At 39.5% G+C, this 23,249-nt stretch overlaps 1 protein-coding gene across 26 annotated transcripts in view; it reads right to left on the reverse strand.

The window, feature by feature from the left end:
* ENOX1 (ecto-NOX disulfide-thiol exchanger 1) overlaps positions 1-23,249 on the reverse strand; it is a 584,882-nt gene that overhangs the window by 268,176 nt on the left and 293,457 nt on the right. For 25 of the 26 annotated variants that reach the window (XM_054665232.2, XM_003954252.6, XM_054665246.2 and 22 more), the window contains one exon: positions 808-951. The gene's annotated coding sequence lies outside the window, so the exon portion shown is untranslated. The remainder of the gene's footprint in view (positions 1-807; positions 952-23,249) is intronic. The other variant, XM_063792104.1, reaches the window with a different exon arrangement.

The following is a 23,249-nucleotide window of genomic DNA, read 5'->3' on the forward strand; positions in this document are numbered from 1 at the left end:
TTTTCATCCACTCAATGTACCAAGCCTTATCCTATATCCTGTTTCCTTTTCCAGCTTTGAAAGATGCATGGACTGAATTTAGCCTTTGGTTAGGTCTTTGTCAGAAAGTACCTTCAAAATAAAAGTGTTTTACTTGGTACTATCTCAACAGCAAACATGTATTTCCAAAATGAAATGCTTGCTCTACTAGCAAGCTTTTTCCTTGAGTAAGCAACAATATTGTTAGTAATTTTTCAAACTGTTAATACACATACACACACACACACACACACACAAAACCCCAAACAAGTCCTATTCTATCATTTATAAATCATAGGGTGAATATCCTCTGGTAGAACTAAATGAAAACACTCAGGGCACTGAGTTTTTATAATTTGAAAAATGATAATACTAGTTGATATTGACAAATTCAGTTTTGATTTTCAACGTTTCAAAATATAATTTATCCACAAGGTCTTAAACAATTGAAAGTACTTAACTAAATCTGATATATGTAGACGCTTGGCATAAATTTACTGAATCTATTCAGTTAGAATTTATAAACACAAAAATAAAATTTGTTTTAAGTCAATGTGGGGTATATTTTATTTCTAATATCCTTGTTACATTCCACAGGGTATACATAAATAAGTATGACAAGATATTTATTTTCATTTAAATCTAACTTTCAATGAAATTAAGAAACGAAAATCTGTTTAAAATCTACCCCCAGAGTTCTAATTGAAATAGAGTACAAATATTTTCCATTAAAAAATATCCCTCAAACTTAATATCTTCAGTAAGAAAAATGAAAAAATTAACACAAACCTCAAAACTGCCAGCAGCTCAGAAGACAAATGTGTTCTCTGGGGACTTGATTGAAACCATGTATTCATAAAAGTCTTTTAAATGGATGCTCTTCACAAAGGAAGTCCCATGGAAGACAGCATGGTTCTGACATACCAGAGGCTTCTGGAAGCAAAGAAAAGCACACCGTTAGGATATGTCTAAAGTACCATTACTGTCTGTAATGGTATTATTATCACTTATATGTGTTATCAGCATGATGTTATTAATTTCTATCAATTTTGTACCCCAAATCATCTTATTCATCAATGGCAGAGTGGGACAGTAACCTTTCAATATCGTATTTAGAAATTTCTAAAAGTCAGGAGTATTTATAACTAAGCAAACCTCTGCTTTTCCTCTTATCTAGGCTGGGATTGAATAACTGTGGGCAGGGTATGAGCACAAGAGCAGTGACAGTATTTACTGAGTGTCTACCAGATATAAGGCACTGTGCAAGTAGCTTTTAAATCTGGGATCTTTAATACAAACAACACTGCAATTGAAAAGTATTGGCTCCATTTTACAGATGAGAAAAAAATGCACAGATTGCTGACCTCAGGCTTAGAACCTGTAACCATCAAAGTTCAAAGGCCTTAGGGCAGGTACTTTCCCTCATCTCACTCTGTAGCCTTGGTGATTTAGAAAAATATTTCCCAAACAGAACTGACAAGAGAACAGATAATGCTGCAACATGCTAAATTAATTCAAATATTACTAATTAATTAAGAACTTGTCTTGCCTAATTTACTTTAGTTTTATATTAAATATTGTCTTATTCAGTCAGGCCCACATAAATACAAATGCCCAGCTTTAAGCAGTATATTTTTTTCTACCAACTTTTCTCCCTTAGACAAAGAGAGAACTTGCTGGAAACTGAGAAGTTCCTTTGTGTTTGGTGTGGGATTACATGCAGCGCTACATCAAGGCTGGCACTGCAAACTTCTCATCTTCCTCTGGCCCATCCATGTGACCCACAGTTCCTCCACTGTCCTGATGAATGAGAACACTTAGTTTTCCTGATTGCATCAGGAACTGAGCCCACATCCTCTGTGGCTATTACTGAGTGATATTACTGTATCTCTTTGTGGCTACATTCACCTTAATGGCTGAGGGTGACAAAGCGAGGGCTCTAGTTGGATTTCCATTCTCGTTTTTAGTCAGCTATCTCTATATTTGTTTCTGATGGTTCCAGTGCAACACAGAGACCCCCTGCAACTTACCCACCACCAGCTGTCCCAGTACCCACTCTCACACTGTGTTGCAGGGCTACTGCTCACCAAATAAATGCTTCAACACATCCCTTGAAATGATAGCTTTGGATGTCATAGACTTTTGTCTGTCCTGAACCTTTTAGCTCATGGCCCCACTGCAGGACCAAAAGTCCCTTAGAGAGACTAGAAAATGATGGAGCCAGGAAGGTCATGCATAACTTTTGAAATTTTTAGTTTATTGGATTTTTGGCCACAAAAGCTTCAGTCATGAATAAAGAAACAAGGGAAAATGATGGATGGTATTTTCAAATTCTACAGAACCAGAGCCTAGGATTATTACACAAAGAAAAAGGAAAAAGAACAGAGGAAAACAGAGCTAGTTTATCTTTGCATGACAGAAGAAAGGTGAGCTTGACAAAGAATGAAGAAAAAAGACTTACCAAAAAAAGACTTGAACCAATGGATCTAAACTAAGTGAGAGGAATGTGAAATGAATAGCAACTCTTCTTAAAACCTCATACACTAGCATTCTGTTTACTTCATACCACTCAGAAACAAATTTTCAGGCAGGGCACGGTGGCCCACGCCTATAATCCCAGCACTTTGGGAGGCCAAGGCGGGCAGATCACTTCAGTCCAGAAGTTCGAGACCAGCCTGGCCAATGTGGTGAAACCCTGTCTCTACAAAAAATACAAAAATTGGCCAGGTGCGGTGGCTCATGCCTGTAATCCCAGCACTTTGGGAGGCCGATGTGGGTGGATCATGAGGTCAGGAGATGGAGACCATCCTGGCTAACACTGTGAAAGCCCGTCTCTACTAAAAACACAAAAAATTAGCCGGGCATGGTGGCGGGTGCCTGTAGTCCCAGCTACTTGGGAGGCTGAGGCAGGAGAATGGTGTGAACCCGGGAGGCAGAGCTTGCAGTGATCCAAGATCGTACCACTGCACTCCAGCCTGGGTGACAGAGCGAGACTTCGTCTCAAAAACAAAAACAAAAAACAAAAATTAGCCAGGTGTGGTGGTGCACACCTATTAATCCTGGCTACTCGGGAGGCTGAGGCATAAGAATCACTTGAACCCAGGAGGTGGAGGCTGCAGTGAGCCAAGATTGCACCACTGCACTCGGGCCTGGGCAAGTAAGTGAGACTCTCTCAAAAACAAAAACAAACAAACAAAAAAACAACAAAAAAACCAACAACCAAATTTTCAGATTAAATGCCTAAACTAGTAGGCCCATTTTTTATAAAATCCTAATGACAATTTTTAAACGTTCATTCAGCCACTATTCATTATATACTTACGAGCCAAACAATAAGTTGGAAAATTCCAGGAACACTGCAATAATCAAGATAGCCTTTTAGTCAAGCATCTTAACTGTCTTGTAGAGAGATACAACTAGGATGTCAAAAACCATAAGAAGGTGGTACCAGTAGGTGTTTGTAATAATGGGGTCTGAAACCAAACTGGCGGGGGTGTTCCTGCTTCATTACTTCCTGGCTGTATGACCTTGGGCAAGGTACTAAAACTGTATAACTTAGCCTCCTTATCTGCAGGATGTATTTCCCGCAAAGGCTGTTCGAGGATTAAGTAAGAGAAGCCACATAAAGTGCTTTGTGCACTGAGTAACATACAATAAGAACTCATCAAAAGTTAGGAAATGTTGGCGGGATGCAGTGGCTCACGCCTATAATCCCAGCACTTTGGGAGGCCAAGGCAGGCAGATCACCTGAGGTCAGGAGTTCGAGACCAGCCTGGCCAACATGATGAAACCCCGTCTCTACTAAATACAAAAATTAGCCAGGTATGGTGGTGCATGCCTGTAATCCCAGCACTCAGGAGGCTGAGGCAGGGAGAATTGCTTGAACCTGGGAGGTGGAAGTTGCAGTGGGCTGAGATCGTGCCACTGCACTCCAGCCTGGGTGACAAAGAGAGACTCTGTCTCAAAAAAAAAAAAAAAAGTTAGGAAATATTAGTAGTATTGCTGTATAACAGATCATGGGTGGTATCAGTGATGGAAAACGTGCTATGAAGCTCAGAGGAATTGGAGATCCTTTCTGTTGGGGATGAATGGAATCAAGAAGGCTTCAGTGAAGAAAGTAGCATTTAAGATCAACTATAAGTAAACAGACAGACATGATTAGGCATTTACAGAAATTCTATTATAATTGAAAAGCCAGAATATGATATACTTTAGAAAAACATAGGTTCATGAAATTAGACATTATTTTCCAGGATTTGGTGTGAAAGTAGATACCTAACCTAACAACACAGCCAGGTCATAGTACAAAGAAAATCAACGTACTGCTACCAAGAGAGGTACACGATCCCATGGGGTCCTGTTCTATTTAACTGTAATCCAAAATGACACCATGGCTTTTAATGGAGCTTGGCAAGCTCTAGACGTGCCAATTTTAAACTTAGCCTTAAATTTAAATCATAGGGCTTGAGACTCAAATCTCCAATGTGACCTTTCCTGGGTGTTGTTCAAGAAAACATGTCTGTCACTGTGGACAGAAACCACACACCCTTTTACTCTGGAAAGTATAATATAAAGATGTACTGTATTTTACAAGCAGAGCCACAAAATGATGGTGGCTATAATTCCCTAGAAGCAATAAAAGCAAAGACTGTTTGATTTGTAACATTCATTTAGAAATGTCTTATTGCATTAATGAACATTCTTATTTCCCGCATATTCAGGACTTTAATTCAAAAAAAGCTTGGCAGGAATCTCATCATTTATAGATTTAACATATAGTTCCTCTGGATACATTCATTTTGCAAGGGCTCACTAAGCCACACTACTTTGTCCTTGCCAGACCCATACAATATTGTACTGAACAGAGGAGCTAAAAGCCCACAGTGGCTTGAATTCTCCTATACCCTCCCTGTTTCCTAGCCATGGAAGGTCTAATCAAGGAGAGTTCTATGGTTGAAATGTGTTCAGGTGTTGCCAATGTGATAGTGTGAAGAGGTATAGCCTTTAAGAGATGATTAGGCCATGAGGACTCCTCCCTCATGAATGTGATCAAGGCCCTTATAAAAGAGTCTTCACACAGCATTCAGGTAGCTGGCCCTTCTGCCTTCCACCACGTGCAAACACAGCAATATTCCCCTCCAGAGAAACCATCTTGGAAGTGGAGAGCAGCCAGCACCACAGACAACAGAATCTTCTGGTGCTTTAATCTTGAACTTTCTAGCCTCCAGGACTGTGAGAAAATAAATTTCTATTCTTTATAAATTACCTAATCAATGGTATTTGTTATAGGAACAACAAACAAAGGCAGAAATTGGTACCAGAAGAATGGGATGATGCTGTAATAAATACCTAAAAATGTAGAAACAGCTTTGGAATTGGGTAATGGGTAGAAGCTGGAATGGTAATGGGTAAATGCTGGAAAAAGCCTGTACCGTCATGAACAGAACATTAAGGGCAATTGTGGTGAGGGCTAAGAAGAAGCAGAAGACTAGAGAAAGCCTGACTTCCTTATGGATTACTTAAGTGGTTGTGAACAGAATGTTGGTATAAGCATGAACAGTAAAGATTATTCTGTTGAGATCTCAGATGGACATAAGGAACAGGGTACTGGAAGCTAGAGGAAGGGCCGTCTTTGTTATAAAATGGCAAAGAATTATGCTGAATTCTGTCCTGTCCTAGGACTCTGTGAAATGCAGAACTTAAGAGCAATTAACTAGAATATTTGGTGGAGTAAATTCTGAATTTTCCATTATTTCAAATTGTGAGCATTTGGGAAATTTTCAGCTTGGACATGTGGAGAATAAAAATTAAGTGCGTTTAGAAGAGAAAACCAAGTGCATGACCAAGTGACTGTTTGGTAAGGAGATTAGTATGGATAGAAGAAAGCCAGGTGCTTTAGAAGAAAGCCAGGAGCCATTGACAATGGACCAATGGCTCTAAACACATTTTGAAGATCTTTGAGGCTGCCCCTCCCATCATGGGCCCAGAGTGCTAGGGCTTTGAGGGCAGAATGGTTTTGAGGAAGGGGCCCAGGGTGCCTGGGGGATCTGGGGACTCACTGCCCAGGGCAATCTCAAGTCTCTGCTCCCCACATTCTGTTACGGCATTCCTCAGCCTCCCCAGCTGTGGCTTGAGTGGACCCAGCTGCAGCTGTTAACCTGGGCAGCCTCCATATGGTCATAATTCTGAGGCTTACAGAGTGCAAGAGCTGTGAGGCACAGCTGCTTCCGCCTAGATTTCAAAGGATGTCTCAGGCAGCCTTGGGACCTAGGCATGAACTTGCTTGCCACAGAGGTAGGACCATGGCAGAGACCCTTAACTAGTGCAATGACTAGTGGAACTGTGGGGTCAGAGCCACTGCAGAGAGTCCCCAGTAGGGCAATCCTTAGTGCAGCCATGGGGGCAGGTTCACTCATAAAATCCCATTATTGTAGAGCCACAGCATGCAACTTCAGCCTGAGAGAGCTACAAGGGCTGAACTCCAGCCCGCGAGAGCTGCTTCATGGGCTATGCTCAACGATGTTGTCATAGAAGGGTCTCCTGGAGGCTTGGAGACCCAACCCAGCTGAGTATGTCTTGAAGAAGATACGAAGTAAAAGATTACTTTCAAGTCTTAAGATTTAATGTTTGCCTTGTTGGGTTTTAGACTTACTTGGGACCTGTTACCCCTTTCTTCTTTGCTATTTCTCCCTTTTGGAATGGAAATGTCTATCCTATGTCTGTCCCATCATTGTATTTTACTTTATTTTTGAGACAGAATCTCGCTCTGTCACCCAGGCTGGAATGCAGTGGCATGACGTCGGCTCACCACAACCTCCACCTCCTGGGTTCAAGCGATTCTCCTGCCTCATCCTCCTGAGTAGCTGAGATTACAAGTGCCTGCCCCCACGCCCAGCCAAATTTTTTTCTATTTTTGGTAGAGACAGGGTTTTGTCATGTTGGCCAGGCTGTTCTCGAACTCCTGGCCTCAAGTGATCCACCTGCCTCGGCCTCCCAAAGTGCTGGGATTACAGGCATAAGCCATTGCGCCCAGTCCCATCATTGTATTAATATTTTAGAAGCGCATAACTTGTTTAACTTCACAGGTTCATAGCAGGAGAGCAATTTGCCTTGACATGAATTATGCCTTGAGTCTCACCCATAGAGGATTTAGATGAGACTCTGGATTTTAGACTTTGAGTTGATGCTAGAACAAGTTTAGGCTGGGCTACTGAGATGGAATCAATGTATTTTGCATGTGAGAGGACATAAATTTGGGAGAGGGGCCAGGGTGGAATATTACGGTTAAAATGTGTCCCCTTCAAAATTCAGGTGTTGGCAATGTGATATTATTAAGAAATTGGGCTTTTAAGAGGTGATTAGGCCATAGGGACTCCTCCCAGGTAAATGAGATTAAGGACCTTATTAAAAAATGTTTCACACAGCATTTGGATAATTGCTCTTCTGCCTTCTGCCATGTGAGGGCAAAGGGTTCCTCCCCTCCGGAATAACCATCTTGGAAGAAAGCTTCCCTTTCCAGAAAACTGAACCTGCCAGTGCATTCATCTTGAACTTTTCAGCCTCCAGAACTGTAAGCAAACAAATTTTTATGCTTTATAAATTACCCCATCTATTGTATTTTGGTATAGCAGCACAAATAGACTAAGAGAGTGAGCCTGCAATAAATACAGTATCCTTCTTTATCCCTTTCACTGAAAACCTGTCAACACTATTTTCCATTCATTCCAACTCATAACATCACAATTTACGCACTACCATTGTGTAAATTCATTCTTAGATTGCTATAAAGAAACATCTGAGGCTGGGTAATTCATAAGCAAAAATTTATTTTGGCTTATGGTTCTTCAGCCTATACAGGAAGCATGGCGCTGGTGTCTGCTTCTGGCGCATCCTCAAGAAGCTTACTATCATGGTGGAAGGCAAATGGGAGCAGGTCCATCACATGATGACAGCAGGGGCAAGAGAGAAAAGGGAGAGGTCCCAGACTCTTTTAAACAACCAGATCTTGCATGGACTTAGTGAGAACTCACCTATCACAAAGGGCATGGTGCTAAACCATTCATGAGGGATCCACCCCCATGATCCCATCACCTCCTACCAGGCCCCACCTTCAGCATTGGGAATCACATTTCAACATGAGATTTGGAGGGGACAAACATCCAAATCATATCAACCATAACTTCTAGCTAGTATTTATTCTTGTAGTTCATCCTGAAAAGAGCCCAAAATGGGTCATCCTCAGGCTATAATGGTGATAAACATTTGAACTAAAGTAAATAAGGCAGGGCACTGTGGCTCATGCCTGTAATCCCAGCACTCTGGGAGGCTGAGGCAGGCAGATCATTTGAGGTCAGGAGTTTGAGACCAGCCTGGCCAACATGGTGAAACCCTGTCTCTACTAAAAGTACAAAAATAGCCAGGTATGGTGATGTGTGCCTGTAGTCCCAGCTACTTGAGAGGCGGAGGCAGGAGAATGGCTTGAACCCAGGAGGTGGAGGTTGCAGTGAGCTAACACCACTGCACTGCAGCCCAGGCAACAGAGTGAGACTCCATCTCAAAAATAAATAAAATAAGTGAATAAATACATAGATGAGATAATTCTTAAAATGTAACTCTAATTATGTACATCCACTACTAAAGAACTTACAAGGGCTCCCTATTTTCCGAAGATCAGACCTAAGTTATTCACCAGAAATATCTGTTCCCACCATCCTCTGTAATCTCAAAACAGACTACTTCTGACCAAAACCCTTGGATCCAGTAGAAATGGTCTGCTCACTATGTTATATAGTGAATCTCAACTAGAGGTGCATCACAGGTGCATGGGGTGTCGCCTATGACAAAAGTGATAAATGACATCTCTCTTGCCCTGTTTCTCTGATCAGCTACTACTTTGTGAACCACCCTATGGCGAGGCCCATTTGGAAAGAAACTGAAGGATCTTTCCAAGACAACAGCCAGTAAGAAACTTGGGCCCTTTATCTATTAGCCTATGAGAAACTAAATCCTACCAACAACCAATAAGCTTGGAAATATATTCTGCCCCAGTTAAGCAGAGATGCTGTAGATGTTGCTCTAGTTGAGATGACTACAGGCCTGGCCATTGCTTTGACTGAAGCCTTGTGAGAGACCCAGAGTTGGAGGACCCAGCTAAGGCATGCTCAGATTCCTGACTGTTGTTTAAGCAATTAAAATAGGGGGTCAGGCCTGAAAAATTCCTGAGCAAATACAACCAGAGGTCTTAAAAATAGCCTTAATCTTGCTTAAATTGCCAACATAAGCAAAACTTAACTCAGGTCACTTCTGATAAATGCTTACATTAGAACTAAAACTTAACCCCAGTGCATCGTAAGCAGCTAATGAACATAATTATGTGACTGGACTTTCCAAGAAAGTACCAAAGAAAAGGCCATTTTGTCATTGCAAACCAGTCAAATAATTTTATTTTACCTTAGCATTTTCCCAATAAATACTTGCCTCGTTCTGTCATTGAGACACTAAACCTCTTGCAATCTGGTGTTCTCCATCCATAAATTGTTTCTTATTCAAACTCTTTAAAATTTTATGCCTTAAATTTTAATGCAGTGATAGTTAATTTTATGTTGTTAACTTGGCTAGGCCATGGTACCTAGATATGTGCAAACACAAGTCTAGATGTTACTGTGAAGATGTTAAAATTAACATTTAATTAGTAGACACTGAGTAAAGCAGATTACTTTCCATAATGTGGGTGGGCCTTATCTAATCAGTTGAAGCACATAAGGCAAAACAGACTGAGGTCCCCCAAGAAAGGGAATTCTGCCTCCAGACTGTCTTTGGATTTGAGCTTCTTCCCTAGATCTCCAGCCTGCTGGCCTACCCTGCAGATTTTGGACTTGCCAGTGTCTATAACTACATGAGCGAATTCCTTAAAATATCTTAAGATTCTCTCTCTCTCTCTCTCTCTCCCCCCTCCCACTCCCTCTCCTGTTGGTTCTGTTTCTCTGGAGAACCTGGACTGTTGAGATAGAACTGATAGAACCTATAGAGAGAGAGATGTATAATAAGGGATTTATTAGGGGAATTGGCTCACTTGATTATGGAGGCTGAGAAGTTCCATGATAGGCCAGCCATCTAGAAGCTGGAGAACAAGAGAAGCTGATAGCAAGGCTCAATTCAAGTCTGAAGGCCTTAGAACCAAGAAAGTAGTAACTCTCACACCAAGCCCAAAGGCCCAGGAGCCTAGGGGCATTGCTGGTGTAAGTCTTGGAGTCCAAGGACAACAGAGTCTGGACTTCTGATATCCAACAGCAGAAGGAAAAGGCCATCCTGGCTCCCAGAAAGAGCAAGAATTCACCATTCCTTTGCCTTCTTTTTCCATCTGGGAACCCCAGCTGATTGGATAGTAACCACCCACATTGAAGGCAGATCTTCCCCATTCAGTCCACTGACTCAAGTGCTAATCTCTTCTGGAAACACCTTCACAGATTCCCCTGGGGGCAGGCCTATCATTCTAATCAAATGCCAAAACAGTCCATCTGGGTTTCCCTTTCATCAGGAGAAGGACAAGCTCAGTGCCTACTGAAGCACTGAGAATAATTAATGCTTTACCAGCTATCTGGGTATCCCTTTGTTTTAGTCTATTCTCACGCTGCTATAAAGAACTGCTCGAGGCTGGGTAATTTAGAAAGGAAACAGGTTTAATTGACTCACATTTCTGCATGGCTGGGGAGGCATCAGGAAACTTACAATCATGACAGAAGGTAAAGGGGAAGCAAGGCATCTTCTTCACAAGGTGCAGGAGGGAAAATAAATGGAGGAACTACCAAATACTTATAAAACCATCAGATCTCGTGAGAACTCACTATCATGAGAATGGCATGGGAAAAACTGCCCTTATGATTCAATTTCCTCCATCTGGTCTCTCCCTTGACATGTGGGGATTATGGGGATTACAATTCAAGATGAGATTTTGGGTGGGGACACAACCAAACCATATCATCCTTAGACCAGTCACATTGACACCCAATCAACCATCACAATAATCACAATTAACTAATACGAAGACCCACAGATACTGTGAGACTAATATGACAGCCCTCCCATCACATTTATCACAATGAATTATAATTTTTGGATTCCTCTCTAATATGGTAAGCTTCATGTTCTGTCAAGCAGAGACCACGTACATCATGTTTGCAAACAAATATTGTACTGTGTCCAGCACAGTGCACTACATTATTGTTAAACAAATGAGTCAAAACTAAAGCTTCTCCAGCAGTGTCTTCATATAACCTAAGAAAATGATGGAACAGTCCCCCAACTAACTTATTGTTTATGATTTATTTGTACCTTTATTGAAGGTACCTTTAATATTGTAAGAAGGCACGTATATTCATTCTTTCACAATAATAAAATAGTAGAGATGAGACAAATCATGACACATGGGAGTGACACACAGAGTGGAGTTTTATGGAGTTAGAGAATAAGATGATTGTGAAATTGAGAATAACAAATTTGAAATTTTGTAGGCTGCTTTAGAGCAGAAGTATCAGATTTGTATCAGATTTCAATTAAAAGTGTTTTTGAAGATGAACGTGGCATCAAAGTTTAGAATAGGAAAAAAGGCTATTGCTATTTGAATAGGTCAGTTAGATAGCAGTGGAAATATAAAAGTAGGGTTGGATGGAAGAAAAATGCAGAGAAAAAATTCCATCAATTAGATGAAATGGATAATGAGAAAAAAGATGCGGTCAACGATTATAGGAATATTTTGAGCCTAGGTGTGGGGGAGACTGTAAGAACACTGACAGAATGTGGAGATTCAAGAGGGGAGCTGGTATATGTCTGCATGCTTAGGGAGTATAAAATGATAGTGACTTTACTTTGAGATATGCCAAGTTTGAGAAATGCCACATTCCTTCCTATGTTTCATGAATACAGAAAATCTAAGTTTGATAAATGTTTCACCAAAGATCAATAGAGACTATCAAAGACTATCTCTAATTTATTGTTCAGCGAGTATAATATATGGTAAAATGCACTGATTTTAGGTGTACAGTTCACTAGGCTTTGATAAATATACCTTCCCAAGTAACCTACACACAAGTCAAGATACAAAACATTTCCATCACCCCTGAAAGTTTCCTTCTAGTCAAGCCCCACTCAAATGTGAAATTTCAATGTCTATCACCATAAATGGCTTTGCCTATACTTGAACTTTGTATATAATCATACAGTATACCAGATAGTATATGTTCTTTTATGCCTGGTTCCTTTTGTTCAATGTAATGATTATAATTCTTGTTAAATCTTCCAGTAGTTAATTCATAAGTATTCCATTGTATAAACGACTAGTAACCTACTACATATAATATTACATTATATGAATTTACCATAACTTATCCATTCTCCTGTCTATGGTCATTTGGCTTGATCCAGTATTTGGCTATTAATAAACAAAGCTATTACAAACATTCTTATCAGGGCTTTATGTTCTTACACAAAGCCATATATCCTTTCATTCTTAAGTAAATAGGTGTGAGGTTGCCAGGGCATAGTTAAGATACATATTTAAGTTTATAAGGAATCACTAGTTTTCAAAAAAATCCTGTAATATGTTATACCCTCAGGAGCACGGTACAAGAATTTCAGTATTACCACATCCTCACCAATGTTTGGTGAGCTCAGTCCTTTTATTTTTATCTTTTTCTTGTGGATATGAAGTGGTACTTAAATTTGCATTTCCTTCATGGCTAATGATGTCATTATTATGGCTTCAAATGTTTATTAAACATTCTTATCTTCTTTTGTGAAGGTTCTGTTTAAGTAATTTGCCAATTGGAAGAAAAATATTTTCTTTGTATTTTTTGAGTTGTAAAGCTTTGTTATATATTCTAGATTCAATTCCTTTTCATACATATGTATTGCAAACTATTAATATTTTCCCTTTCTGTGGCTTGCCTATTAAAAATGTTTTTTTATACGGAGCCTTTAATGTTTGTGGAGTATAGTTAACTTATTTTTTTTCTATAATGTGAGTGCTTTTAGTATCCTAAGAAATAGTTATCATCTTTTTGACTTTTTCTAGAAATCCTGTAAATTTTACTTTCATGTAAAGATCTAATTCAAAGTATATACTTTGAATCAATTTTTGTGTATGGTCTGAAGAAGGTGTTAAGGTTCATTCTGTTTCAATAATTGCTCTAGCAATTGGCTCTTTTTCTTTTTCTATTTTTTTTTTTTTAAGAGACTGTGTCTTACTTTGGTTGCCCAGGCTGGAGTGCAGTGGAACAATCATAGCTCACAGTAACCGAGTACCCCTGGGTTCAAGCAATCCTGCCTCAGCCTCCCAAGTAGCTGGAACTACTGACGTGCACCACCATGCTCAGCTACTTTGACTATTTATTTAGAGATAGGGTCTCGCTATGTTGCCCAGGCTGGTCTTAGACTCCTAGGCTCAAGCAGTTCTCCCACCTCGGCCTCCCACAGTGTTGGGATTATAGGCATGAGTCACCACACCCAGCCTCCATTTCTTAATGAGCCTTTCTCCTATATGTAACAAAATTGCTTTGTTATTAAATCAATTTACTGTATAAGTCTGTGTCTATTTCATAACATTCTGTTCCATTGATCTATTTGTCTATCTTTGTCTAGTATCATATTTTCTTTTTTTTTTTCTTTTTTTTTTTTAATTATACTGTAAGTTTTAGGGTACATGTGCACATTGTGCAGGTTAGTTACATATGTATACATGTGCCATGCTGGTGCGCTGCACCCACTAACTCGTCATCTAGCATTAGGTATATCTCCCAATGCTATCCCTCCCACCTCCCCCCTCCCCACCACAGTCCCCAGAGTATGATATTCCCCTTCCTGTGTCCATGTGATCTCATTGTTCAATTCCCACCTATGAGTGAGAATATGTGGTGTTTGGTTTTTTGTTCTTGCAATAGTTTACTGAGAATGATGGTTTCCAATTTCATCCATGTCCCTACAAAGGATATGAACTCATCATTTTTTATGGCTGCATAGTATTCCATGGTGTATATGTGCCACATTTTCTTAATCCAGTCTATCATTGTTGGACATTTGGGTTCGTTCCAAGTCTTTGCTATTGTGAATAATGCCGCAATAAACATACGTGTGCACGTGTCTTTATAGCAGCATGATTTATAGTCATTTGGGTATATACCAAGTAATGGAATGGCTGGGTCAAATGGTATTTCTAGTTCTAGATCCCTGAGGAATCGCCACACTGACTTCCACAATGGTTGAACTAGTTTACAGTCCCACCAACAGTGTAAAAGTGTTCCTATTTCTCCACATCCTCTCCAGCACCTGTTGTTTCCTGACTTTTTAATGATTGCCATTCTAACTGGTGTGAGATGATATCTCATTGTGGTTTTGATTTGCATTTCTCTGATGGCCAGTGATGATGAGCATTTTTTCATGTGTTTTTTGGCTGCATAAATGTCTTCTTTTGAGAAGTGCCTGTTCATGTCCTTCGCCCACTTTTTGATGGGGTTGTTTGTTTTTTTCTTGTAAATTTGTTTGAGTTCACTGTAGATTCTGGATATTAGCCCTTTGTCAGATGAGTAGGTTGCGAAAATTTTCTCCCATGTTGTAGGTTGCCTATTCACTCTGATGGTAGTTTCTTTTGCTGTGCAGAAGCTCTTTAGTTTAATTAGATCCCATTTGTCAATTTTGGCTTTTGTTGCCATTGCTTTTGGTGTTTTGGACATGAAGTCCTTGCCCACGCCTATGTCCTGAATGGTAATGCCTAGGTTTTCTTCTAGGGTTTTTATGGTTTTAGGTCTAACGTTTAAATCTTTAATCCATCTTGAATTGATTTTTCTATAAGGTGTAAGGAAGGGATCCAGTTTCAGCTTTCTACATATGGCTAGCCAGTTTTCCCAGCACCATTTATTAAATAGGGAATCCTTTCCCCATTGCTTGTTTTTCTCAGGTTTGTCAAAGATCAGATAGTTGTAGGTAAGCGGCGTTATTTCTGAGGGCTCTGTTCTGTTCCATTGATCTATATTTCTGTTTTGGTACCAGTACCATGCTGTTTTGGTTACTGTAGCCTTGTAGTATAGTTTGAAGTCAGGTAGTGTGATGCCTCCAGCTTTGTTCTTTTGGCTTAGGATTGACTTGGCGATGCGGGCTCTCTTTTGGTTCCATATGAACTTTAAAGTAGTTTTTTCCAATTCTGTGAAGAAAGTCATTGGTAGCTTGATGGGGATGGCATTGAATCTGTAAATTACCTTGGGCAGTATGGCCATTTTCACGATATTGATTCTTCCTACCCATGAGCAAGGAATGTTCTTCCATTTGTTTGTATCCTCTTTTATTTCCTTGAGCAGTGGTTTGTAGTTCTCCTTGAAGAGGTGCTTCACATCCCTTGTAAGTTGGATTCCTAGGTATTTTATTCTCTTTGAAGCAATTGTGAATGGGAGTTCACTCATGATTTGGCTCTCTGTTTGTCTGTTGTTGGTGTATAAGAATGCTTGTGATTTTTGTACATTGATTTTGTATCCTGAGACTTTGCTGAAGTTGCTTATCAGCTTAAGGAGATTTTGGGCTGAGACGATGGGGTTTTCTAGATAAACAATCATGTCGTCTGCAAACAGGGACAATTTGACTTCCTCTTTTCCTAATCGAATACCCTTTATTTCCTTCTCCTGCCTGATTGCCCTGGCCAGAACTTCCAACACTATGTTGAATAGGAGCGGTGAGAGAGGGCATCCCTGTCTTGTGCCAGTTTTCAAAGGGAATGCTTCCAGTTTTTGCCCATTCAGTATGATATTGGCTGTGGGTTTGTCATAGATAGCTCTTATTATTTTGAAATATGTCCCATCAATACCTAATTTATTGAGAGTTTTTAGCATGAAGGGTTGTTGAATTTTGTCAAAGGCTTTTTCTGCATCTATTGAGATAATCATGTGGTTTTTGTCTTTGGCTCTGTTTATATGCTGGATTACATTTATTGATTTGCGTATGTTGAACCAGCCTTGCATCCCAGGGATGAAGCCCACTTGATCATGGTGGATAAGCTTTTTGATGTGCTGCTGGATTCGGTTTGCCAGTATTTTATTGAGGATTTTTGCATCAATGTTCATCAAGGATATTGGTCTAAAATTCTCTTTTTTGGTTGTGTCTCTGCCCGGCTTTGGTATCAGAATGATGCTGGCCTCATAAAATGAGTTAGGGAGGATTCCCTCTTTTTCTATTGATTGGAATAGTTTCAGAAGGAATGGTAGCAGTTCCTCCTTGTACCTCTGGTAGAATTCGGCTGTGAATCCATCTGGTCCTGGACTCTTTTTGGTTGGTAAACTATTGATTATTGCCACAATTTCAGCTCCTGTTATTGGTCTATTCAGAGATTCAACTTCTTCCTGGTTTAGTCTTGGGAGAGTGTATGTGTCGAGGAATTTATCCATTTCTTCTAGATTTTCTAGTTTATTTGCGTAGAGGTGTTTGTAGTATTCTCTGATGGTAGTTTGTATTTCTGTGGGATCGGTGGTGATATCCCCTTTATCATTTTTTATTGCGTCTATTTGATTCTTCTCTCTTTTTTTCTTTATTAGTCTTGCTACTGGTCTATCAATTTTGTTGATCCTTTCAAAAAACCAGCTCCTGGATTCATTAATTTTTTGAAGGGTTTTTTGTGTCTCTATTTCCTTCAGTTCTGCTCTGATTTTAGTTATTTCTTGCCTTCTGCTAGCTTTTGAATGTGTTTGCTCTTGCTTTTCTAGTTCTTTTAATTGTGATGTTAGGGTGTCAATTTTGGATCTTTCCTGCTTTCTCTTGTGGGCATTTAGTGCTATAAATTTCCCTCTGCACACTGCTTTGAATGCGTCCCAGAGATTCTGGTATGTTGTGTCTTTGTTCTCGTTGGTTTCAAAGAACATCTTTATTTCTGCCTTCATTTCGTTATGTACCCAGTAGTCATTCAGGAGCAGGTTGTTCAGTTTCCATGTAGTTGAGCGGCTTTGAGTGAGATTCTTAATCCTGAGTTCTAGTTTGATTGCACTGTGGTCTGAGAGATAGTTTGTTATAATTTCTGTTCTTTTACATTTGCTGAGGAGAGCTTTACTTCCAACTATGTGGTCAATTTTGGAATAGGTGTGGTGTGGTGCTGAAAAAAATGTATATTCTGTTGATTTGGGGTGGAGAGTTCTGTAGATGTCTATTAGGTCCGCTTGGTGCAGAGCTGAGTTCAATTCCTGGGTATCCTTGTTGACTTTCTGTCTCGTTGATCTGTCTAATGTTGACAGTGGGGTGTTAAAGTCTCCCATTATTAATGTGTGGGAGTCTAAGTCTCTTTGTAGGTCACTCAGGACTTGCTTTATGAATCTGGGTGCTCCTGTATTGGGTGCATAAATATTTAGGATAGTTAGCTCCTCTTGTTGAATTGATCCCTTTACCATTATGTAATGGCCTTCTTTGTCTCTTTTGATCTTTGTTGGTTTAAAGTCTGTTTTATGAGAGACTAGGATTGCAACCCCTGCCTTTTTTTGTTTTCCATTTGCTTGGTAGATCTTCCTCCATCCTTTTATTTTGAGCCTATGTGTGTCTCTGCACGTGAGATGGGTTTCCTGAATACAGCACACTGATGGGTCTTGACTCTTTATCCAACTTGCCAGTCTGTGTCTTTTAATTGGAGAATTTAGTCCATTTACATTTAAAGTTAATATTGTTAGGTGTGAATTTGATCCTGTCATTATGATGTTAGCTGGTGATTTTGCTCGTTAGTTGATGCAGTTTCTTCCTAGTCTTGATGGTCTTTACATTTTGGCATGATTTTGCAGCGGCTGGTACCGGTTGTTCCTTTCCATGTTTAGCGCTTCCTTCAGGAGCTCTTTTAGGGCAGGCCTGGTGGTGACAAAATCGGTCAGCATTTGCTTGTCTGTAAAGTATTTTATTTCTCCTTCACTTATGAAGCTTAGTTTGGCTGGATATGAAATTCTGGGTTGAAAATTCTTTTCTTTAAGAATGTTGAATATTGGCCCCCACTCTCTTCTGGCTTGTAGGGTTTCTGCCGAGAGATCCGCTGTTAGTCTGATGGGCTTCCCTTTGAGGGTAACCCAACCTTTCTCTCTGGCTGCCCTTAACATTTTTTCCTTCATTTCAACTTTGGTGAATCTGACAATTATGTGTCTTGGAGTTGCTCTTCTCGAGGAGTATCTTTGTGGCGTTCTCTGTATTTCCTGAATCTGAACGTTGGCCTGCCTTGCTAGATTGGGGAAGTTCTCCTGGATAATATCCTGCAGAGTGTTTTCCAACTTGGTTTCATTCTCCGCATCACTTTCAGGTACACCAATCAGACGTAGATTTGGTCTTTTCACATAGTCCCATATTTCTTGGAGGCTTTGCTCATTTCCTTTTATTCTTTTTTCTCTAGACTTCCCTTCTCGCTTCGTTTCATTCATTTCATCTTCCATTGCTGATACCCTTTCTTCCAGTTGATCGCATCGGCTCCTGAGGCTTCTGCATTCTTCACGTAGTTCTCGAGCCTTGGTTTTCAGCTCCATCAGCTCCTTTAAGCACTTCTCTGTGTTGGTTATTCTAGTTATACATTCTTCTAAATTTTTTTCAAAGTTTTCAACTTCTTTGCCTTTGGTTTGAATGTCCTCCCGTAGCTCAGAGTAATTTGATCGTCTGAAGCCTTCTTCTCTCAGCTCGTCAAAATCATTCTCCATCCAGCTTTGTTCCATTGCTGGTGAGGAACTGCGTTCCTTTGGAGGAGGAGAGGCGCTCTGCATTTTAGAGTTTCCTGTTTTTCTGTTCTGTTTTTTCCCCATCTTTGTGGTTTTATCTACTTTTGGTCTTTGATGATGGTGATGTACAGATGGGTTTTCGGTGTGGATGTCCTTTCTGTTTGTTAGTTTTCCTTCTAACAGACAGGACCCTCAGCTGCAGGTCTGTTGGAATACCCTGCCGTGTGAGGTGTCAGTGTGCCGCTGCTTGGGGGTGCCTCCCAGTTAGGCTGCTCGGGGGTCAGGGGTCAGGGACCCACTTGAGGAGGCAGTCTGCCCGTTCTCAGATCTCCAGCTGCGTGCTGGGAGAACCACTGCTCTCTTCAAAGCTGTCAGACAGGGACATTTAAGTCTGCAGAGGTTACTGCTGTCTTTTTGTTTGTCTGTGCCCTGCCCCCAGAGGTGGAGCCTACAGAGGCAGGCAGGCCTCCTTGAGCTGTGGTGGGCTCCACCCAGTTCGAGCTTCCCGGCTGCTTTGTTTACCTAAGCAAGCCTGGGCAATGGCGGGCGCCCCTCCCCCAGCCTCGCTGCCGCCTTGCAGTTTGATCTCAGACTGCTGTGCTAGCAATCAGCGAGATTCCGAGGGCGTAGGACCCTCCGAGCCAGGTGTGGGATATAGTCTCGTGGTGCGCCGTTTTTTAAGCCGGTCTGAAAAGCGCAATATTCGGGTGGGAGTGACCCGAGTTTTCCAGGTGCGTCCGTCACCCCTTTGACTCGGAAAGGGAACTCCCTGACCCCTTGCGCTTCCCAGGTGAGGCAATGCCTCGCCCTGCTTCGGCTCGCGCACGGTGCGCGCACCCACTGGCCTGCGCCCACTGTCTGGCACTCCCTAGTGAGATGAACCCGGTACCTCAGATGGAAATGCAGAAATCACCGTCTTCTGCGTCGCTCACGCTGGGAGCTGTAGACCGGAGCTGTTCCTATTCGGCCATCTTGGCTCCTCCTCATATTTTCTTAACACTTTTATAGAAGTCTTGAAATCAGAAAGCTAGTCCCTCAACACTGTCATCTTTTTCTAAAATAATTTGACACTAATAAGTCCTTATAATTCTGTATAAATTTTAGAACCAATTTATCAATTTCCACCAAAAAAACATAAACTTTTGGGACTGTGTTAAATATACACATATTTTGAAATAAAAATCTTAATATAGTCTTCCATTTGCAAATTTCATTTACCAAATGTTTCTTACTGTATAGAAATAGCACTGATACTTTACACTTATCTTGTATCCTGAAACCTTGTAAATTCAAGAGATTTTTGCTAAGTTCAAATAGATCTTTTTTAGACTCCATAGGATTTTCTATACAATTTTTAAAGTAAATTTTTGACTTGCTGTCTCCAAATATTTTTATTATTCTTTTCCAATCTATATACTTTTTATTTATTTTACTGGCCTGACTGCATTGGTTAGGACCTCCAGTACAATGTTGAACTGGTGAGAGTGAACACCCACATCTCTTTTCCTGATTTGGAGGGAAAGTATTCATTGTTAACATCATTAGTTGAAGGTTTTTCACAGATTCCCTTTAACAGATTAAGAAAGATACCTTTTATTCCTAGTCTGAGTTTTTATCATGATTAGAGGTTGAATTTTATTAAATGCTGTCTCTCTAACTAGTAAGATAACCTTTTTTTCTATTAATGTGGATTGATTTTGAATATTAAAGAATGCATACATACTTGAAATTCATTTTTGTCAGGATGTATTACTGTATGTTAATACATAATAACACATCACTGCAGTGATTATGTGTTATTTCCTAATTGTATGTTAAACATTTTTGTGTCTATGATCATAAGGCATATCGATGTGTGACTTTTTTAATAATGTCCTTATCAGGACTTGGTATTAGAATTACAAAGCTCTCAATGACTAGAAGTGTTCTCCCCACCTCTATTTCCTGTCTTTGTTTAAGACTGGTATTTCTTCTTAAATGTTTGAAGGAATTCATTAGTGAAAGCATCTGGATCTGGAGTGTTCTTTGTGGGAAGCCTCTGAATTATAAATTCAATTTAGTTAACAAATACAGAACTATTCCCATTTTCTGTTTCTTCTAATATAAGATTTAGTAAATTGTATCTTATAAAAAAAACTTGTCCATTTCATCTAAGATAAGTTTGTTTCTTATGGCTTCTCATACCCTATAATAATAATTCCTTCACTTGACTAAACCATATATATTTCACTGGACCTCCTTTCTTGGTATATTAAACTCGCTGGTACTTTTTCCTCTTCTGAGAGCTTCTCCAGCCCTTACTGACATAATTTTGCACTGCCATGTGTTTTGAGTCATCTTTATTAGTTTGTTTTACTTTTGAAAAACAGATTATAGTGTCCTCAGAGGCGGAAATATCTTAAACTTTCATTGTTCTCCATGGAATTTAGCATAGTCTGTTAACATTTTATATGTGTTTCTGAGATTATGGATTTGTTCACTGTTGGTTAGCTTGATATCTATTACAGATGTGCTTGGAGCACCTTATAGTAATAACAGGAAGCATGAAAATGTTAGAAAATAATGATAATAATAACTAAGATTGGACACATCAAAGAAACAGAAGCCAACCTTAAAGCGCTTCCAATGGCCAAACTGCAACAATTTGAGAAACAATAAATAATAATACTGGACCATATACCTCAAAGAATAAAATAATGATCCATGAGTTCATAATATTGTCAATAGTCAACTGAATGACTGAATCAATAAATGGGTGAGAAAAGTATCTTTCTTGCAGAATTCTAAATTTAAAAAAAAAGATGGAATGAGAGAAACAATAATTAGAACATCTAGTTAGAACTGCTACAGGCAAAACTCAATGATGAATACAAAAAATGAGTTGCCAAAAGCCACTCATTTAACAAGGAGCAGGACAGTTAAAATGACTCAAAGTAGTATCCCTAACATATTAATTACTATGGTGGCTTTTAACATGTGTCTACAATTCTTTCATATTCTTCCATCAGGAGATGGAACTTAATTTTTTTCCCCTTGACTGGATGATAGAATTAGTGACTTGCTTGAAACTAATATGGAAGAGGAAAGTAGTAATTGTGGAGAAACCTGGCAAGCACCACCTTGATCAAGTAATCAAGGTTCACACATCACCATTTAAAGTCATGTTGATATCATGTACCTTTGATATTATGATAAATGTACTTTACCACTGTGGTATTTTTCCCTAATATCCCTAACGCTCTTCTAACTGTGATAACATATTAGGAAACTAATTAATATTCTATGAAATATCAGACCTTTACTCTTAAATATTGTCAAGGTCATGAAAATCAAGGAAAACCTAAAACTGTCACAGATTGGTGGATACTAAAGAAATATGATCTCTGTGGTATCCTAGACTGGATCCTGGAACAAAAAAGGGACACAGTTGAAAAACTACTTAAAAAAAGAGTAAAGTATAGACTATAGTTAATTGTACTGCATAAATGTTAATTTCTTAGTTTGATAAATATACTATATTTAGGGGCAAGCAAGAGTAATTTAGAAACATCTTTGGTAACAGCTATAACCACTACTTCCAAAAAAGACACAGGTTGCCAATAGAAAAATAAATAATAAGGGTCAATATCCACAATACAAAGACCCTGGACACAAATCCACTTACTCACAGACACTGACACCCGGCCCACCCACAGACCTCATCAACAGGGCCACCTGCAGACCCTGTCAAATGTCCTGCCCAGAATCTCTTTCCAGGATGACTTGTGAAGGGCTTTCCCTACCAAAACCAGTCTATAAAGATGGAGAGAGGTGACTGCTTCTTCAAGTGCACAGACACCAACACAAAGATACAAGGATCACAAAGAATCAGGAAAACGACACCACCAAAAAGACAAAATAAAGCTCCAGTAACCAACCCTAAAGAAATGGAGACCTATAACTGCCAGAAAAAGAATTCAAACAATTATCTTAAAGAAGCTCAGTGAGCTACAAGAGAACAAATCAGGAAAATAAATGAACAAAATTAGAAGTTCAACAAAGAGATAGAAACCATAAAAAAGAACCAAATAGAAATTCTGGAGCTGCAGTTATTATGACTGAACTAAAAAATTAAACAGTTTCAACAGCAGATTCAATCAAGCAGAAGAAAGAATAAACTCAAGGACATGTCATTTCGAATTATTAAAGAAGAAAGAAAAGTGTGAAGAAATCCCACTAGACTTAACAGCAAGCAGACTAATCAGCAAGTAAGCTAATATATGGACTAGCAAGCAACATCAGCAAGCAAACTAATATATGCATTATGGGACATTCAGAAGAAGAAGAGAAAAAGGAATGGAAAGCTTATTTAAAGAAATAATGGCTGAACTTTTTAAAACCCGAAGACGGAAATGGACATTCAAATTCATGAGAGAACTCAAATAGGTGGAACCAGAAGAGTTCTAGGAGAAATTACTATTAAATTGTCAAAAGTCAAAGGCAATTTTGAAAGCAAGAGAAAAAGGACTCCTCACATATATAAATCTGCAT

This window comes from Pan troglodytes, chromosome 14, assembly GCF_028858775.2.
Source record: "Pan troglodytes isolate AG18354 chromosome 14, NHGRI_mPanTro3-v2.0_pri, whole genome shotgun sequence".
In the NCBI taxonomy this organism is placed as follows: domain Eukaryota; kingdom Metazoa; phylum Chordata; class Mammalia; order Primates; family Hominidae; genus Pan; species Pan troglodytes.